This window comes from Trichechus manatus, unplaced genomic scaffold (genome assembly GCF_000243295.1).
Source record: "Trichechus manatus latirostris isolate Lorelei unplaced genomic scaffold, TriManLat1.0 scaffold00091, whole genome shotgun sequence".
Lineage (NCBI taxonomy): Eukaryota > Metazoa > Chordata > Mammalia > Sirenia > Trichechidae > Trichechus > Trichechus manatus.
Genome location: NW_004444027.1, coordinates 8,974,049 through 8,993,777, shown reverse-complemented (window position 1 = coordinate 8,993,777; position 19,729 = coordinate 8,974,049). Strand labels below are relative to the sequence as shown.

The following is a 19,729-nucleotide window of genomic DNA, read 5'->3' as shown; positions in this document are numbered from 1 at the left end:
TCCAACATTTGTTATTTCCAGTGTTTTTGATTGGTGCCAGTAATTCCAGGGAGAGATGGTATAGCATTGTGGTTTTAATTTGCATTTCTCTAATGGCTAGTGATCGCAAGCATTTCCTCATGTGTCTTTTGGCCTCTTGAATGTCTTCTTTGGTGAAGTGTCTGTTCATTTCCTTTGCCATTTTTTGATAGGATTATTTGTCTTTTTGTTGTAGATATGTTGGATTTTCTTATAGATTAAAGATTAGATCTTTGTCTGACTTGTAATGTCCAAAAATTTTTTTCCAATCTGTAGGTTCTCTTTTTACTGTTTCGCTGAAGTCTTTTTGATGAGCATAAGCGCTTCATTTTTAGAAGATTCCAGTAATCTAGCTTATCTTCTGGGTGTGTTGTTGGTTATGCTTTGTATTCTGTTAATGCCGTTCATTAGGGTCTCTAGCGTTGATCCTATTGTTTTTTCTATGAACTTTATAGTTTTTGGCTTTGCATTTAGGTCTTTGATCCATTTTGAATTAGTTTTTGTACATGCTGTGAGGCATGGGTCCTGTTTCATTTTTTTGCAGATAGACATCCAGTTTTGCCAGCACCATTTGTTAAGAAGAGTATCTTTTCCCCATTTGATGAACTTTGGGCCCTTGTCAAAGATCAGGTGACCATAGGTGGATTGGTTTACGTCTGGGTTCTCAATTCTGTTCCACTGGTCACTTTACCTGTCATTCTACCAGTACCAGGCTGTTTTAACTACCGTAGCTGTATAGTAGGGTCTTAGGTCAGGTATTGCAAGTCCTCGTACTTTATTCTTCTTCCATAGAGCCTTACTTATCTGGGGCTTCTTCCCCTTTCCATATAAAGTTAATGATTAGTCCTGCCATCTCTTTAAAGAATGTTATTGGTATTTGGATCAGGATTGCATTGTATTTTTTGGTAGAATTATCATTTTCACAATGTTGAGTCTACCTATTCATGAGCATGCGTGTTTTTCCATTTATGTAGATCTCCCTGGGGGGCTTCTTGCAATAGTGTTTTATAGTTTTCTTTGTATAGGTCTTTTACATCCCTGGTTAGATTTATTCCCAAGTATTTTATTTTTTTAGGGGTTATTATAAATGGAATTATTTTCTTGATTTCCTTTTTATCGTTCTCTTTATTGGTGTATACGAATCCAACTGATTTTTGTATATCTTAGATCCTGCTACTCTGCTGAATCTTTCCGTTAGTTCCAGTACTTTTCTCATGGAGTCTTTTGGGTTTTCTATGTATAGTAACATATCATCTGCAAACTGGGACAGTTTAACGTCTTCATTACCAATTTGGGTGCCTTTTATTTCTTTTTCTTGCCTTTTGTTCGGGCTAGGACTTCCAGCACAATGTTAAATAGGAGTGGAGATAAAGGGCATCCTTGTCTTGTTCCTGTTCTTAAGGGGAATGTTTTCAGCCTCTCTCCATTAAGAATGATGTTGGCCATTGGTTTTGCATAGATGCCCATTATTATATTGAGAAATTTCCCTTCTATACCTATTTTATTGAGAGTTTTTATCAGGAATGGGTGTTGGACTTTGTCTAATGCCTTTTCTGCATCAATTGAGATGATCATGTGATTCTTTTCTTTCCTTTTATTTATGTGGTGGATTACACTGATTGATTTTCTAGTGTTGAACCATCCTTGCATACCTGGTATGAATCCTACTTGGTCGTGGTGTATTTTTTTTTTGATATGATGCCAAATTCTATTGGCTAGAATTTTGTTGAGAATTTTTCCATCTGTATTCATGAGAGATATTGGTCTGTAATCTTTTTTTGTGGCATCTTTGCCTGGTTTTGGTATCAGAGTTATGCTGGCTTCATAGAATGAATTTGGAAGTGTTGCTTCCTTTTCTATGTTCTGAAATAGATTTAGTAGTACTGGTATAAGCTCTTGTGTATATGTTTTGTAGAATTCTCCAGTGAAGCCATCTTGGCCAGGACTTTTTTTTCCTTGGGAGTTTTTTTATTACCATTTCAGTCTCTTCTCTTGTTATGGGTCTGTTCAGATTTTCAGCATCACTTTATGGCATTGTGCGTAGGTAGTGTGTTTCTAGAAATTTTCCATTTCCTTTAGGTTTCTAAATTTGTTGGAGGATAGTTTTTCATAATACTCTGTTATAATCGTTTTTATTTTAGTTGAGTCTGTTGTAATATCCCCCATTTCATTCTTCTTTTTGGTTATTTGCATCCTCTCCTGTTTTTCTTTTGTCAGTCACGCCAGTGGTGTGTTGATTTTGTTGATTCTTTCAAAGAACCAGCTTTTAGTTTTGTTGATTTTATTGTTTTTCTGTTCTGTTTTTCATTTATTTCTGCTTTGATCTTTATTATTTCCTTTCTTCAAGTGGCTGTGGGTTTTTTGTTTTTTTGATTTTTTTGTTTTGTTTTTTTTTTTGCTGTTCTTTTTCTGTTTGTGTAGTTAAAGTTTATATTTTGTCCCTTTTTTCTTTTTTGTTGTGTGCATCTATTGGTATAAATTGTCCTCTGAGGACTGCCCGTGCTCTGTCCCAAAGGTTTTGGTATGATGTATTTTTATTCTCGTTTGATTTGAGGAATTTTTTGATTCCGTCTCTGATTTCTTTTGTTACCTAGAGGTTTGTAAGCATGGTGTTATTCAGTTTCCATGTAATTGATATTTTTTCCTTGCTTTTCCTGTTGTTAATTTCTACCTTGATGGCATTGTGGTCAGAGAAGATACTTTGTATTATCTTAACGTTTTGGATTTTGTTGAGGATTGCTCTGTGGACTAAGATGTGTTCTGTTCTGTAGAACGTTCCATGTGCATTGGAAAAGAATGTGTACTTTGCAGCTGTTGTGTGTAGTGTTCTATGTATCTGTGAGGGCAAGTTGACTGGTCGTGCCCTTTAGATTCTGTATCTTTGTTGACTTTCTTTCTTGATATTCTGTCCTTCATCGAGAGTGGAGTTTTGAAGTCTCCTATTATTGTGAAACTGTCAATTACTCTTTTCCCTGCTGTTAGAGTTTGTTTTATGGATTTTGGAGCCCTGTCATTGGGTATGTAGATGTTTATTATGCTTATGTCTTCATGATGGATCATCCCCTTAATCATTATATAGTGTCCTTCTTCGTCTTTTATGGTGGATTTTGTTTTAAATCTATTTTATCTGATATTAGTATTGCCATTCCTGTTCTTTTTTGGTAACTGTTTACTTGATATATTTTTTTCATCCTTTGGTTTTTAATAAATTTACTTCTTTGTTTCTACAATGCGTTTCTTGTAGACAGCATATCGGTGGATCCTCTTTTTCCATCCATTCTGTTACTCTCATCTCTTTATGGGTGCATTTACGCCATTTACATTCAGTGTAATTGTTGATGCGTGTGAGTTTATTGCTGTCATTTTATGGTGTTTTTTTTGCATGGTGCTGACTTTTCCTTTGTATCTCTTACTCTCCTAGGCTGATTTCCTTTTGTCTGTGGATTCTCTTTTCGTTCATTTTGTTTTTGTAGGTTTTGTTTTTACTGAGACTTTGTTTTTCTTTATTTTGATGAGTAGGTTTGTTAACTTTCTTTGTGGTTATGTTGAAATTTACCCATGTATTCCTAGGTTTGAATCAGCCTATTATTACTTGGTATCGCCTTGCCTTCCTCTCCATTAGAAGGTTCTATAGCTACACCATTTATTCCCTGTTTTATTGTTCTGATGCTTTTGTCATTTACAGAGTAACCTCTCTGGTTCCCTGTTGTAATTCTTTTCATTTTGGGTAGTCCTTAAGAGTTCATGTCCTAGGTTCGTATCTGACTAGTACAATTCTGTGTCTTTTATCAGTCTGTGGTCTGATGTTGTTTGTTCTCAGATGGAAGGACTGCCTTTAATAAGTTTTGTAAGTTTCGTTTGGTTTTTACATAGTCCCTTAATTTTCTGTTGCTGTGAAGACCTAATTTCACCTTCATATTTGAATGAGAGTCTTGCAGGATATATTATTGTTGACTGGCTATTTTTTTCTTTCAAAGTTTTATATATGACATCCCATTGCCTTCTTTTCCGCATGGTTTCTGTCAGATAATCTGAGCTTAGTGTATTGTTTCTCCTTTGTATGTGACTTTTTGTTTTTCTCGAGCTGCTCTCAGGATTCTTTGTCTTTGGTTTTCGTGAGTGTGATACTGATATGCCTTGGTGATTTTCTTTTGGGGTCTATCCTGTATTGAGTTCATTGAGCTTCTCGGATGGTCAGCTTTTCATCTTTCATGATATTGCGGAAGTTTTCTGTCAGCACTTCGTCAGTGATCCTTTCTGGGTTTTCTGTTTTCTCCCCCTGTTCTGGAACTGTGATCACTTGCAGATTTTTGCTTTTGGTTATATCCCACATAATTCTCAGGGTTTCTTAATTTTTCTTCATTCTTTTTTCTGATTTTTCCTCAGAGTTGTATCCCAGTGTTTGTCTTCAGTTCCACTGATCCTGTCTTCCATCGTTTCAAACTTGCTCGTCAGCTCTTCTATGACACTGTCCATTTCTGAAATCTTGTCGTTTATCTTTTGGATTTCTAATTGTTGTCTTTGTATGATTTCTAGTTGTGAATTTATTTTAGCAGTTTGTTTCTGTATTATTTTCTTGAATTCTTCCATGTTTTTGTCTGTATTTTCTATGAATTTGTCTGTTTTTTCCTCATTTTTGTCTGTTTTTTGCTTCAGCTCTTGGATAATTCTGAATATTAGAGATTTAAATTCCCCATCAGTTAGTTCTAGTGCCTTTTCTTCTACTGGAAAGTCATCTGTTGTTATATTTTTTATGCCTGCTGGAACCATTCTGTCCTTTTTTTGTATATTTTTTTATATTGTCTGCTGTCTCCGGGGCATTCAGTCGTTATTTTTGTCATTTATTGGTTGTAGATTTGTTTCATCCTGCTATTTTGTTTCATTTGGTTTTGTCTGAGCAGGCAGGCTGTGCGTTCTTGTTGTTTTCTCATCTGTGGGCACGATAGTTTTCACCTCCCTCTCCAATGGGCAGGGTCAGTCACTCAGGTAGGTCCAGCTGAAGGGGAATTGCTGGGATGGGTTCTTTGTGGCACATACTAGGGCTGACATTGTGCATCAGGAATCAGTGCAGGGCAGGTTCCAGTAGGCTATGCCTGTGCTGCTTGGGAGTGTGATGTTCAGCGCATGGTGCAGATGGGCAGGAAGGAGGGGGTAGATTGTGATGTGTGGAGCTAAGATTGTTATGGGAAAGATGACAGAGAGGAGAGAGGAACAGGAGCCAAAAACATACACAAACAAAAAAGAGTGCTAAGGGAGCTTGTTCTTGAAGTGGAGAGATGTGAGACTGAGAAATGGAGGAAAAAATGAAAAGAATAAATCAAGAAACTGGAAATGAAGAAAGACAAAAAAGTGAATAAGAGAGAGAAGAAAACCAAACAAAGAAACAAACAAAAAAATTCCCCCAGGGGTGTCCCTGTCTGTTTGCACAGGGTAAGGGAGTAGTTTTCGAGCTGCGTGGTACTGCCTGGCTAGAAGGTGCACCTACTCTGAGAAAAGAAGAAGAAAACTATCAAACAAATCAAAACAGAACAAATTACAGTAAACCAAAAAAAAAGCCCTGGGGCTTCCACCAGTGTGGCAGCATGGGCCGGGAAGGAGTTTCACAGTCAAGCAGTTTTTCCCAGCCTTTCAGGAAGAAGGAAAGATGGCACACGGAGCCAGGTATTTGAGAGAAAAGAGGGGGAGGTGGTGAGAAGTAAGAAAAAAATCTAAAGCGGAAAAAGGCAACACCAGCAGCCAACAAATGTCACTCAGGGTGCCGGCCCATGTGAGTGGGTGGAATGCAAGCGACACTGGGGTAAGGATGGTGCTTCCCGGCCAAGAGACTGTGTCTGCAGAAAGAAGAGGAGTCTGAGTAGGAGTGAAGAAAAGTCAGGGGTGGAAAAGCGTATATTGCTGGTTATTGGTTGTTCTGTCGCCTGCTGGAAGCTCTGTGAAGCTGCTTTCTCGTACCCTGTTTGCTGATCTCCTGTAGGAGTCTAGGACTGTGGATCCATGCTGCGGTAGCTGATAGGGGATCTCTGCATGTATCTCTTCTCACTCTCTGTTCTTGGTCAGTTTCTTATTCCATTCAGTGCTTGGTGGAGTTCTTTATTTCTTCATTTGACCCTTAGGGTTTCAGAAGTGACGTGTTACTCTGTTTGACTTAGTTTTTCAGATCTTTGCTGCGGAGGGACAGTGTCGTGATTCTGACTATAGCACCATGTTGCCCAGAAGTCCTCTTTTTGCCATTTTTAAAATCAGTTTTTTTGTTTTTTTTTATTTCCAGATTTTGTGTTGTGATTAAAGTCCTTCCTGTGCTTTAAATGATTAAAGTTTTTTCTACTCTTTTATAATTTTTAAAAATCTTACTCATAGTTTAACTCATTTTATTGTTTTAGATTTTAATTTTAAGTGTGATATATCCAGAATTTATTTTGGTTTAAGAAATAAAGGTAAAGATCTAGCTTTGAATTTTCCGAATGGTTGGCCATTGTTTCATAGCCATTTTTTGAGTACTCTGTTTTCTTCCCATATTTAAAAAAAAAAAAAAAATTGCCATCAAGTCAATTCTGACTCATAGTGATCCTCTAGGATGGAGTAGAACTCCTCGATACAATTTTCAAGGAGCAGCTGTGAATTTGAACTGCCAGCCTTTTGGTTAGCAGCCAGTCTCTTAACCACTGCACAACCAGGGCTCCAATCTTTATGGAAGCAAACTGCCAAATCTTTCTCCCTCAGAGCAGCTGGTGATTTCGAACTGCTGACCTTCTGGTTAGCAGCCGAGCACTTAACCACTGCACCACCAGGACTCCTTCTTCCCGTAGAATCCTTAAATTTGAGATTTTTAGTAGCATCCAAATAAAACAAAATGGAAGTTGATTTGGAAAAGCTGCATGTATGAAGTTGCAGAATTCTCGTATAAGAATTAAGTATGCTTGTGGTCTTTGCTTGGATTAAGAGATGGAAGGTATATGTGTGAGAAGGGAGATCTTAGAATCTGCAAAGTTCTGGGAGTAAAAGTTAACTTCTAAGAAGGAATTGCAATGTCCAATAATCAGATTACGGGTGCACTGCTAGTGTATCATGAGACTTAACTTTTTGTGGAAATCTTCAGTATAAAACGATTTTTCATGAGAATGCGTTTTTATTGGATGTCCTTAAACCAATAGGAGTTGTTTTTATAGAAATTTGATTCTATAATTTGTTGAGATTTATCACTAACTTACTGTAATTCATTAATCCTGTTAAATGAGAGACCTCAGTGCAACATTCCTGAAGTGACAATGGAGTTTTATGACTAGTATGTCCTTTAAGTATTAAAATCTCATTATGTTATCATCAAAGGTCTTGACCAAAGTACTAGTGAAAATTACAGAATTCAGTGAACAGTGTCAGATTAGTTGTTGCATTCTCTGGATTATGGATGGATTGGTTCAGGGAAAATTATAGAACTGTAAATTGCAATCAAAACATGCTATGATTGAAGCAAAAACGGAAGTGAAACTGAGAACTATCATGGATGTGTGTAAAAATGGCTTGGAGGCAGCATCTGGTCTCCTCCAACTTCACAAGGGTGTAGGAGAATTAAGATCAATAGCCCAAGGCTGATTCCTATGAGATGGAAGTCAGACATGCCTCCTCTCTGTACCATCTTTACCAGTTCTGACACCAACTGTTTCTCCTGCTGCACTGTCTACTTCTCTGCTGGGTCCAATAATTCATTGTAATGGCCACACAGAACTCACAGACAATACAATTATGGGGTTTATTAGGAAAGTAACAGGTTACATTTCAGGCTCAGGAACGCTCAGGATACAGTTCTTCCATCAGGACAGCCTCTTTTCAGCTGTGCTTGCAGGCACACCTCTCTCTGGCCCTTGGTCTCTGCCCTGCTCAGGCAAGTGTTATAAAGCTTTTTAGCCCATGCCAGTAAGTCTTCAGAGGCACTCCACACACTCAGCTTTCTGCTTCCTGGGCCGAGAAGCCCACTACACGGTCTCCTGCTGGTCTTCCTGCCACTACTTCCTGCTGTCTTCAGGGTTACAACTTGCTCCCCCTCTACTTCTCCTTCTATGTCTCTGTCTCAGTCTCCCCCTCGGTCTCTCTCCCCCTCCCCCTCTCTCTGGATCTCCTGGTTCCAGGAGCTTCTCAGTGTAGGGATCCCGGGTCCAAAGGATGCGCTCTCTGCTCCTGGCTGTTCTTCCTTGATGGTGGTGGGATTCTCTCTTTCCAGCCTCTGGGGTGGCTCATTTCAAGCCCAGTGGGATGGCAAAACTGACCAGTCCCTGCGGTGGGCCACAATTACCCTATCACACAGTCTCGCTCAGTCACTTGTATGGGAGTTGCAAGAGCATGGCTAGAAAGGCCACATAAAAGTGATCCATTGCACTGGAGTGTGGGGGAAAAAAAATGATTTCAAGGAAAGATCTGAGTTTTGGAGAGGTGAGTAAAGCCTGTCAGCTACTTTCTTTTTTGCCAAAGAATGATAGCACGTATTAGTTATGAAGAGTTGTGGGCTAAATGATGGGTTCTTTTTGTTGATGCGGGACAGATTTGGGATTTATAGATAAATGAATGTTTAAGGCTTAGAGTAGAAATAGTAAATCTAATTAGTTACATTTTCTCTGAAATTTAATACAAACTGAAAAGAGTATGGATATATGACATCCATGGTAAAGGAGGGAGAATTGACTGCTTGCAAGTAAGACTAGCATACAATTTTCCTTGATTAAATTTTGAGTGCATCAAAATATAAAACTTCTAAAATTTGCACATCAGTGGAAAACAAACTTTTTAAAGTTTATTGACTAGAACTTTATTTTTAATATTTTCACTTGAGGCAAACCATAACCTAAAACCTAGATATGACTGTAAATGTTTCTTTTTTCTTTATTCTAAATACTTAAGCATAAATTGCAATTTGTTGCTTAAGGCATGGTTCTAAGACCTATAAACTCTAGAGTCAAACCATGTAACTTTGTAACATCTGTCCAGATAGGAAATTTATGACTTTATGAAAAATTATGGAAGATAAGCTAACTCAGAAATGCATTTGCTAATCTTGTTCTAAGATGAACATAAAGCTTAAATTAAGTCAGGTGTATATAATCTTACATCTTTTGGTATCATATCATATTCCCACAAAGCTAAAGAACTTCCTTGGTGTATGTAGAACCAGGAAAGAAATTAAAAACATTAAAAAACAATTTTAATATAGACTTTACTTGATAACTTATGAGTTATATTTAATTTAATGAATGTGGTTAAGAGCTTGGCTGCAAACATAAAGGTCAGCTGTCAGAATCCACCAACCACTTCTTGGAAACTCTTTGGGGCAGTTCAATAGGGTCACTGTGAGTCAGAATCGACTCAAAGGCAATGGGTTGGGGGTTGTTTTGTTTTGTTTTAAATGAATGGTTTAAAAAAAACAAGCTATTTGTCTTCATTATGCTATAGTTAGGAACAGTTCTTTTTTATGATTTAGGTGAAAGTTTACATATCAAATTAGTCTCTCATTGAATAGTTAATACGCAGATTGTTTTGTGACATTGATTGCCAACCCCTCGATGTGTCAACACTCTCCCCTTCTCCACCCTAGGTTCCCTGTTGCCATTTGTACTGTTTTCCTGTCCCTTCCTGCCTTCTTTGATTTGCTTTTGGGCCGTGTGTGCCGGTTAGTCTCATATACATGATTGAACTGAAAAATATGAAACACTTCATGAATTTGTGTGTCATCCTTGTGCAGGGGCCATGCTAATCTTCTCTGCGTCATTCCAATTTTGGTATATTTGCTGCCGAGGTGAGCACAGGACCAGTTCTTTAAGTGTAACTTTGGCAGCAAAATTTCTGAGTTTTTTGCCCCCAGACACCATGTTAGCTCAGTAATGAAGTCACTCCTGAGGTTCACCCTTCAGCCAAAGATTAGACCCATAAAATGAAACAAGACTAAAGGGGCACACCAACCCAGAAAGCTGGTAATTGGGAACCCAAGTTGAGAAGGGAGAGTGTTGACATGTCGTGAGTTTGGTAACCAATGTCACAAAACAATATGTGTACGAATTGTTTAATAAGAAGCTAGTTTGTTCTGTAAACCTTCATCTAAAGTACAATTTAAAAAAAAATTGCCAGGTTTTGGCTTCAGTTGAGTGAAGTATTCTTAATATTAAGTGATTTTGAAGGTTCTTGACTGATTTAACCTTTCTTTCAAAATAGTCTGAGACATTTATGTTTGTGATTGAAACTACCAGCACTCTTCAAATGTAGGAGAATTAATTTTCAGAATTAATGTAGGATTTTTAAAGCATAAGCTTGATGCATATGTTGACTTGAGGCAAATGATGACTTGAGATTACTTGCAGCATAAAGATTCAGGTTTCTCAGTGGCGTTTGTTTTAAATTCTGTAGTCTCATCCTATTGTCATATAATGTATACAACCCTCCACTCTCTCAAAGAAACATAGCAGTGTTTATTGTCTGTCTCCTTAGCATCATAGCCCAGATGTGAGATGAAAAATTAGGAAATAATAGGTTAAGAGTACAGACTCACTGAGGTTTGGAACCCAGGCTGTCATATTCAGCATTTTACTTCCAGGACTTAGAAACATTCAATATTTGTTGAATGAATGAGTGAATGACTTACTTTGATTTGAGAAACAGATTAATTTTCATATATTACTGACCTTTCTGTTGAAACTAGGAGTTCTGAACATACAAAAATATATTTCTTAGGGCAAGACCATTGTTATAGTTGAGCGTTACACTTTTCTTCCTTGCCTTTATTCATATATATATATTAAGAAGAGCTAAGCTGTATCTGACTCCATTAGCCTCACTAGTAATATTTTTATATTTAACTCTATAAAAAAATGAATGTTTTATCATGTTAGCAGATAAGTAAAATACTGCTTTAGCTTTGTAGAAACAATTTGGAATTAAATTTTAATTTTTATACTCCTCAGGTAACAAAGGATAAGAAGGGCACTCCCCCCCACCATTCTAAGTAGTGTTGTGATGCTATGTGTAGAAATATCTGCGTTTTCATTTTCCTGTGATAAAAGTAGCTTCTAATATTTTGTATTTTAGTGTCGTGTTAGAGATTTCATTCCATTGTCATTTGCTCATTCACATGTATTTTTATTTTTAGCTTTAAGCGAAAGACATGAGGCCTAAGACTGAAATGAGGTTGTTTTGAGGTCATCTGATTTCTCACTAGAAGGTGTGTGATCGCCTCGTCCTGAAACCACTTCAAACAGAATGGTAATGGCAAAACATAAGAGAGGGAGAGAGAAAGGGGCCTTCATGTTTTTCCATGTCTGTTCTCCTACCCCAATTCCTTCCTTTTTATGATTTAAGAATTTTAAGCTGTGAACAAATGGTATTAAACAGCTCACTGACATAGCCTAACTAAACTGGTTCAAACATTTTAACAAAAAGATTAACCATATAAATCCACAGGCTAATTAAACCTTTTAAAATTGCTTAAATGTGGTGGTGTTTTTTTTTTAAATGAGTTCTAGTGAGCTACTTAAGTAGCAACAGAATATTTACTGTAGAAAAAACCTGAGCCATTAGGAGTTTGCATATTGAAATATTTTCTTCCTTTGAAAATCAGAGGGATTTGCTCTTAAACAAAAGGGAATCCAAACTTAGTTTTTCAGACTGGAAAGTAAGGATTCCTGCTATTACTTTCTTTTTCTTTGTTAAAGAATTTGATGTTTTATGTATTTGTGTTTATTTTTTTAGTTAACTTTTTAAAATATAAAATGTCTGTGAGAATGGCAGAATGATTTTGTTAATGAACATTGCTTTTATTATAATGTGTGTCTTCATTCAAATTGCATTTTATAGTTGAAGGTACTAGAACTGTTGTTTTCTTTTTCACTATAGTAAAACTCTGTTTTGGGGATTTCTCTTTATTAAGTTTATTCAGATGGATCTTGTCCTGTTAAATATGTTGTTGTTGTGTGCCATCGAGTTGATTCTGACTCATAATGACCCTATAGGACAGCGTAGAACTGCCCCATAGAGTTTCCTAGGCTGTAGTCTTTACTGAAGCAGGTCACCAAAAGGCAGCTACTAGCCGTAACTCCCCTAGGAATAGAATTCCAGTAGGATTCTTCGCTCAAGTTCAGATTTTATTCTAAGCCATTATTTCAAGTGATTTTATATGTTGTTTAATTTCCTGTAATATATGTAACAGCATTAATAGCAAAAATAGTATCACAAATGTACTTAATTAGCCTAAATTATACATTTGTATAATTGATGAGATGCTGAGAAAATTAAGTTGTCTTACCATTCTGGATAGTAATATAATAACCCAAAACCAAACCAAACCTGTTACTGTAGAGTTGATTCCGATTCACAGCGACCCTATTACCACAGAGTAGCGCTGCCCCATAGGGTTTCCAAGGAGAAGCTGGTAGATTCAAACTGCTGACCTTTTGGTTAGCAGCCCAGCTCTTAACCATTATGCCACCAGGGCTCCAGAAATACAATACAAAGGCAAATTCTAAGCAACTGATACAGTTAACATATCTTTAAGGTCATGTTTATTTTCATGCTTTCTTCTAGAGTCCCAGTTGTCACTATCATCCAGTATATTACCTAATTTCTCTACAAATAATATTTTCTTAATCCTTAATCTCAGGTTTTGAGAGTGACTTAAGATTTATAAAATGTGTTCTCTTTCTTTACATGTAGGTGGCTTTCTGTAATGATAGGGAGAATTATTCACATGTACTAAATTAAAAACAAAACAAACAGAAACAACTATGAGCTCGATGTGTAAATCCAGACACTGTTTGGTTTGACTGGGAGTGCAATGATTTTATATCTGATCTCAATTTATACTTAAATCTGCCAGTCTATCCTTGTCTAAGGAGAAGTAATGTACAATAATGGGTTGTTTTTTACTTTTCCTGGATATGTAAGCTCTCAACTTTTCATTTTCTGTGGAAAAATTAATTAAATAAGCTACCCTAAATAACATGGTCTTTAAACTTGTAATAGAAGAATTGTTCATATAGTTAAGGTTTAATGAGAAACAATTACTTGTTTTTATTTTTAGGGATTCTCATTTCTTATATTTAACCAAACAAAATTGTTTTTTTTTCCAAGTAAAGGCTATAGAGATTGACCCTTTGGTTAGAAGAGCTTTAAAGAAAGTATTTATTTCATGTGCTAAAAAGTTAATGTGATAGAAACACAAAGAATTTAACCATTATTAATCGGCTAACAAAAGTAGTTTCTAAAGATATGAGTTGTCCATGAATGAAATCTATATTTTTGCTTATGGATCTGAATGTCTGTCACCTAATGATAACTTTTAAGAAAATAAAGAACTAATACTACTTTAAAGCCTCAAATTATAAAATTGAAGAGATTTTTAACCCAGTAAATATTAAATAATTAAGTTGGTGATGTATATGAGTATAGTTGAATGTTTATTTTGCTCTTTGTAAATTGTCTTGTTTTTTAAGCAAAACTTTAGTACAGTTAAGGGTTTATAACTGTAAGATGAGAAAAAGCATAAAGTTTAAAATGTTTTGAAAATTATAAAAGTAAATATTAACCTTTTCTAAGAAAGTATTTTTACTTTTGACATTGTTTAATTTTTTTCCTTTTTGTTTTTTAGGTTTGCAATTTTTTTTGGTGATGGCATGTTCAGAATCTTGGATCCCTAAATTGAATATATTGGAAATATTTAGGAACCCTGGAAATTGTTATTTTCATATCTATATAATGACTTACTAGATGAATCAATAGATTTAATAAAAAGTTTATAAAGGAACAGATATTATAGTTTTGCACTTTTAAGTTGGCATGCATGTCTAAAAGTATCATCCGTCAGCTATTAGTGTCATACTCTGGAAACAGTTGTCTCTTGAAAGTTTGGGGGTTTTTAGGGATATCATGTTTTCCCAGGCAGTTTATGTAATTCCTCCCATACTTATTTGTCCAGCTCCCTTTCTTTTCTATCTACCTTGCAGTGTAGGTTACTTGAAATCAGAGATGTTGATCAGGAAGAGAGAAGAGAAAAACCATCGATTGATAATCCTGAAGGTAGTAATTACAAAATTTCAACTGGGAAGTCAGCTCAGAGTGATCTATTTTAGAATATGTAAATTCTGCCCAAATTATATTGAAATACACTTGTGGCAAAATGCTGCCGTTAATCAAATTGGACATTGTGAAGTAGGACAGAACTGTGAATGAAGAAAAGAATGAGTTGTTCACTTACATCTCCTCCTTCTGTTCCTGTTGTTCGGTAAATGAATTAGTGGAAAGTAAAATGACCAAAAGGTAGGCAGTGTGAATAAAAAGAAGAAGGAAAAACTTTAATTTCCAAGAAGGATGATTTGTCCTTTAAAAATTGAAAGTTGACTATATTCCATATACCTGAACACACTGTTTTAAAATGGTGGACTATTTAGTTGTAAATCCAGAATGTAGACTAGGATATTCTTCACATAGGAATGGATAGAGAACCATCTCCTATTTAATAGGAGAGTCAGTCGGTCCTGTGAGTGATTACAGTGCCATTATTGACGGTTGTCATTCTCTTTTGCCTTGTCTTGCTGGAATAAAGGGACTTGAGAAAAATTCTAGGGCAGATTGTCTTTTGACCAAAATTGGGGAAGATTGATTTTTATAGGCCACATTCAGAACAACTTGAAAAAGGATCAAAGGGAAAGGATGAGGAGAATATAAGAAACGATAGAAATTTAGTGGTGACACAGTAGAATGTTAATTTATTAGTTTTTTCTGCAAGTTCATTATTTGTGGATTATCTAATCTTATTGAAATTAGTATATAACAAGTTTTCATAGCATTTCTATTAGAAGCCTTTTAGAAGCTTAATAGAGTATCTCTTTCCCCCCTTTTTGCTTTTCTTTGTTTTAAGAGGAATGTAAAGGATATGTATTTAACAGAAGCCATATTTGAAACATTACTTAGATTTCTTATTTTTAAAAATTAAGTTATATTTTTTCTAAACTTGTGTTACCTATTTAGCTGCTTTCTCATTACAACTGGCTTTATAACACTCTCCTTATGCAATACATTTATCAATAAAGATGTTTTCTCTTAGCCAATTCTAGCTACAGTATTGACTGAGCCCAGGCATGTGATATACCCAGAAACAATTAGACAGGCAGGAAAAACTTGGTCCCTATTGGGATGAATATTTTAAAGACCTTCTTAGTTTCTGAAAACTGTGAGTACAAATGAAAGAGACCCAAGAGAGGGAAATATTTAAGAGGCTAATAATAAAAAATGATGGTGGGGGTGGAGGGTAAACTCTTAAGTAGCTAGCCTAAAGTTCATTAAGGGAAGGGAGTTAATTTCCTGGAGATTATGGGTGAAGTGTTCTGTGCGATATCTTCGATGGTAGGCATTGTGATGGTAATGTGCAGTATTTTAAGGATAGTGGCATGTGATCTTTGGAAATAGTAATATGTTTCCTAACAGTTTGATTTTGTTCTTGTGTGTTATAAATGGATATTTGGCTCAAGGAATAACTTAATTCAAAATACCTTCTTTATTAAAGAATATATGATTGTCCCTGTTGTAACTTTAGAAAATTATATAGAAGAATACTGAACATAGTAGAGGACTGATAGCATGAATACAGGCTGTATTTGATGGTTGCTTCCTAGAAGCCTCTAATAAAACCTTAATTTTGTATTCAAATTGTATTTGTTGGCCTCAGTTGTACTATGACAATGTGTGTGTCTCATGGGATATCTGTACCTTCTTGGGTTGCCGCACTTCACACTGTGGCACATCATTCTGAGAATTCAGAATCGTGATTATATTTACCCAGGATGGACAGATCTTTGTGAGTTTGGGTACAGTAATTATAGGAACACACAGAAAATGGACGTAGAACAGTGATTCTTTGTTTTGGGGAAGTTTTAGACACACCTTTTGAAAATCTGAAAAAAAGCTATAGATCCTTTCCCCAAGAAAATTGCACAGACATTAAATTTTCATGCGATTTCTGAGGATATAGGGACCGCCTCTGGGTGTCATATCAGGAAGCCCTAATCTAAAAGATCATTTCACTACTGACCTTGCTTTGACTTTGTTGTTGCTACCAGTCAATTGTTCTCTATTGCCTTTGAATAGAGCAGCAAGTCTTGAAGGACACGTAACTGCCTTTCAATACATATAACTGAAACCACAAGTCCATACCTTAGTAATGTAATGGGCCAAAAATATCTGCAAAGGGCTGTCTCAAAAGTGCAAGTGGTAAAAACAGCAAGCCTGAGAAAGTAAGGTGTAAATGAGGCATGGACTTTCTAGGTGATGACTCCTGCTGGTTTAGGGGGTTTTATATTATAATAAGTTGAATATTAATGTTTTATCTTCCCAAATGAGTATATTTCTTCTAAAGTTTCTAATTATTATAACGATCTTCTACCTAAGTGTGACTTTTTATCATGTCTTGGGAGATCAAATTCATGGTATAAAATGTGTACTTCAAAGTGGGATTCTGTACTTTTGTGGCTCTGAAATTTACAGCAGCTTTTCAGGAAAACTATTGATATTCTCAGATAATTCCGTCTTTATTCTTTTCAGATTTCCTGAATGCATGATTTTTTTCCAAATTTTATTAATCCATTTATAAGTTTAGCAGAAACTTTATCTCCAGTTAATTTTTTTGACACAGAATGGATGCATTTGGTTTATCTTATTACAAATGTGTTTTGATAAAAAAAAGTTTGAGTGGCTTTAGTCTCCACTTTGGAATCTTGGATCACCTGCCTCAGATGTCATTCATTGGGACTTTTCTGCAAAACACAGCTTCACTGAGAAGATCATCCTTGAAAAATGTGAAGAAACTAATTTTGAGACTGTGGAGAGAGATGGAAGAGCATCATCAGAATACAGTGCAGCACATTTTGAAGACAACTTACATTACTCTGTAAATGAGATATAATTTGTTTGCCTTTTATGAATTGGACCTGTAGACAGATAAAATAACCTCATAAATGTGTCTTTAATGTAAGAAAAATACAACTAGACTCAAACATTTCTGTCAGTACAGTCTACTCTTGATTATTTACACTATTGGAGGGGAGCCTGGATAATTCAGCTTGACTGAAATTTAGACATCTTTATATTGGATTTGAAGGAACAATTTTTTGTACTTCCTTTTGGAATGTAGTGTTTTGGGCTTTTACGGTGTGTGCCTCACTATTTCACTTCTCCAGAGAGAGAGCACCTGAAGGGAAGCATGAGTCCATCCACACACTGGATACTTGTTATCATTTCCTTCCCAGCTTTTCTAATATTGCCCAATTAAGCCCTTTGTCTCAGGTGGAGACAATTGCTTTGTTTACTCCTCTCCCATTGACATGTTTGTTCTGCTTGGGATGGGAGGTTTTCAGTTGCCTTATTGTTAAAAGAGGCCACTTGTTTCCTTTCATTTTCATCTCCCTTCCTACACGTACCTGTGGGGAAATAGAATAAATCTAGACTTAGATCTTGGCCGTTTCGAGGATTGCCTGTAACAATTCACAGCACTATGTTTTAATTGTAACTTTTTGGTTATGGTATTCACAGTAGCTTCTAATGGACATCTGCTCTCTGCTAGGCTCTATGCTAGGTGTGGTTGTTCACTATTTCCCACCAACTACTCAATTCTCTTTAGGCTAGGAATGGACCTCATCATGTCTCAGGCTTATGGGAAGAACCAGAACTGACTTCTGTGTAAGCTTGCTAGTTCCTGGAGTAATGAGTTGAAGAGATCAATGTGTTTTCCCCTGCATGCTAATAACAAATCATGTGCAGAAAAAGTAATCAGGTCAATAAGGTTTTGAAAGCCAGGTTTGTCAAAATACAGGTCAAATTTTAGATTAACGCACATGAATCCACACTGAGTATCCGTATGTGTCTTTGAAAAAAAAAAAAACTAACATAAAAACATTACAAATTACCCTGACTTATTCAAAATGTGTTATTACGCTAAAAAAAAAATTTGTGTAGTTTTCAGAAATGCATGCAAATGTGTTTTGTGTAAAAGAAGACTGTATAATCTTTAGTATACTAAAAATTAAAACGATTATTTAAAACCTAATAGCTTAAAATTATTTTTAAGTAAAATTCTAGAGTATATGATACTATTTTTACTTTTTATGTAGTGTACAAATATTCTTAGAACCTACTTATGTGGATTTTATTTTGCATATATAAAAACATTGAAAATAGGATTCATGTATTTTCTCCAGTAAGAGTTTCATAACTTGGCTGTGTTTGTGATTGGGATTGCTGAAAATACATATTGAACTTTTCTGTGTATGTAGCAAATTTTGTCCAAATAAAGTAGTTTTGTACTTTGAAGGAATTTTCAGTAATTAAATTTTTGTTGAACGAAATACTTTCAAGTTAAAGGAAAGGAACAAAAATACTAATATAATGGTCTGAATTAGTGGTTTGCATCCTTTTTCTACTCGAAGTTAACATTGGCTCCTTACGGTGGTGAGTTAGTGAGAATTGGGGGCAGGTGGGGTGATATATAGTTTAAAGGGAAAAGGAAGACCCCCATCTAGGATCAGCAGTGGTGTTGGTCAGTGTGTGTTAGCTGTATTCTGTGGACCTGGATTCCACGGTCAAGGAATTGTGATGCTGGAAGTTTCCTCCACTCTTCTTGAATGCCTCCCAGAGGATGGGTGCTTGCTGGTGGCAAAACAGGAAAAAGAAAAACAAGAGCAGTGTAGTGACTTTATTTTTCAATTTGAAGAATTATTTTTTAAATTTTAGGTCCTCCTCACCGTATGCACTTGTTTGGTAAAATAAGTTTGCAGTCCCATGTAATTCTTTAAAGATATTTTAATTTTTTTTGTTGGCCTATGAAATCAAAAGACTGGGTGCCTCTGCTCTCTCCATCTTGGAACTGTATGATAAATATTAGCATACTGAAGTCCCAAACAATAGCCAACCCAAACCTGTTGCCATTGAGTCAATTCCGACTCATAGCAACTCTATAAGGCAGAGTAGGACTGCCCCATAGGGTTTCCAAGCACCCCCTGGTGAATTCGAACTGCTCATCTTTTGGTTAGCAGCCCAGCACTTAACCACTACATCACCAGGGTTTCCACTGAGGTCCCAGCACTGCCTAAAGGACCTGTTTTAATTTTGTTTATCCCATAATCCATAACAGGGTGCCAGAAACAGTTTGGGAAAGTTTAGATAATTACTTCAGCATTACTGTATGATGGGTAGTCATCATTTTATTTTTTTATTGTTGTAATTAAATGAAGTTTACATTTCAAGTTAGTCTCCCATACAAATAATTTTTTTTTACATAGATTGTTATGAGAGCCCAACCGCTCACCCCATTCTCTGACAGCGCACTCCTCCCCTCCGCCCCTGATTCCCCATGAACGTTCAAACAGCTCCTAACTATCTCTGCCTTCCCATCTCACTTCTGGACAGAAGCTGCCCCTTTAGTCTCTTGTATGTACTTGACTAAGAGGTACATTCTTCACGAGTATCACTTTATGTCCCACAGTCCAGTCCAAATCCCTGTCTGAAGAGTTGGCCTCAGAAATTGTTTTAGTTCTGGGATGATAGTCCAGGGACCATGCTCTCCGGGGCGCCTCCAGTGTCAGACCATTAAGTGTGGTCTTCTTAGTAGAATTTGAGTTCTGCACCCCACATTTCTCCTGCTCCATCAGGGACTCTATTGTGTTCCCTGTCAGGGCGGTCATTGGTGGTAGCC

The 19,729-nt window shown here is 36.2% G+C and overlaps 1 protein-coding gene and 1 non-coding gene across 2 annotated transcripts in view; one reads left to right on the top strand and one right to left on the bottom strand.

Moving 5' to 3' along the window:
• XKR6 (XK related 6) overlaps positions 1–19,729 on the top strand; it is a 501,357-nt gene that overhangs the window by 110,892 nt on the left and 370,736 nt on the right. The gene's annotated exons all lie outside the window — the stretch shown is intronic.
• Positions 9,701–9,807, bottom strand: LOC111821590 (U6 spliceosomal RNA). Its single transcript, XR_002824956.1, has one exon. It is a non-coding gene; the product is annotated as a U6 spliceosomal RNA (small nuclear RNA).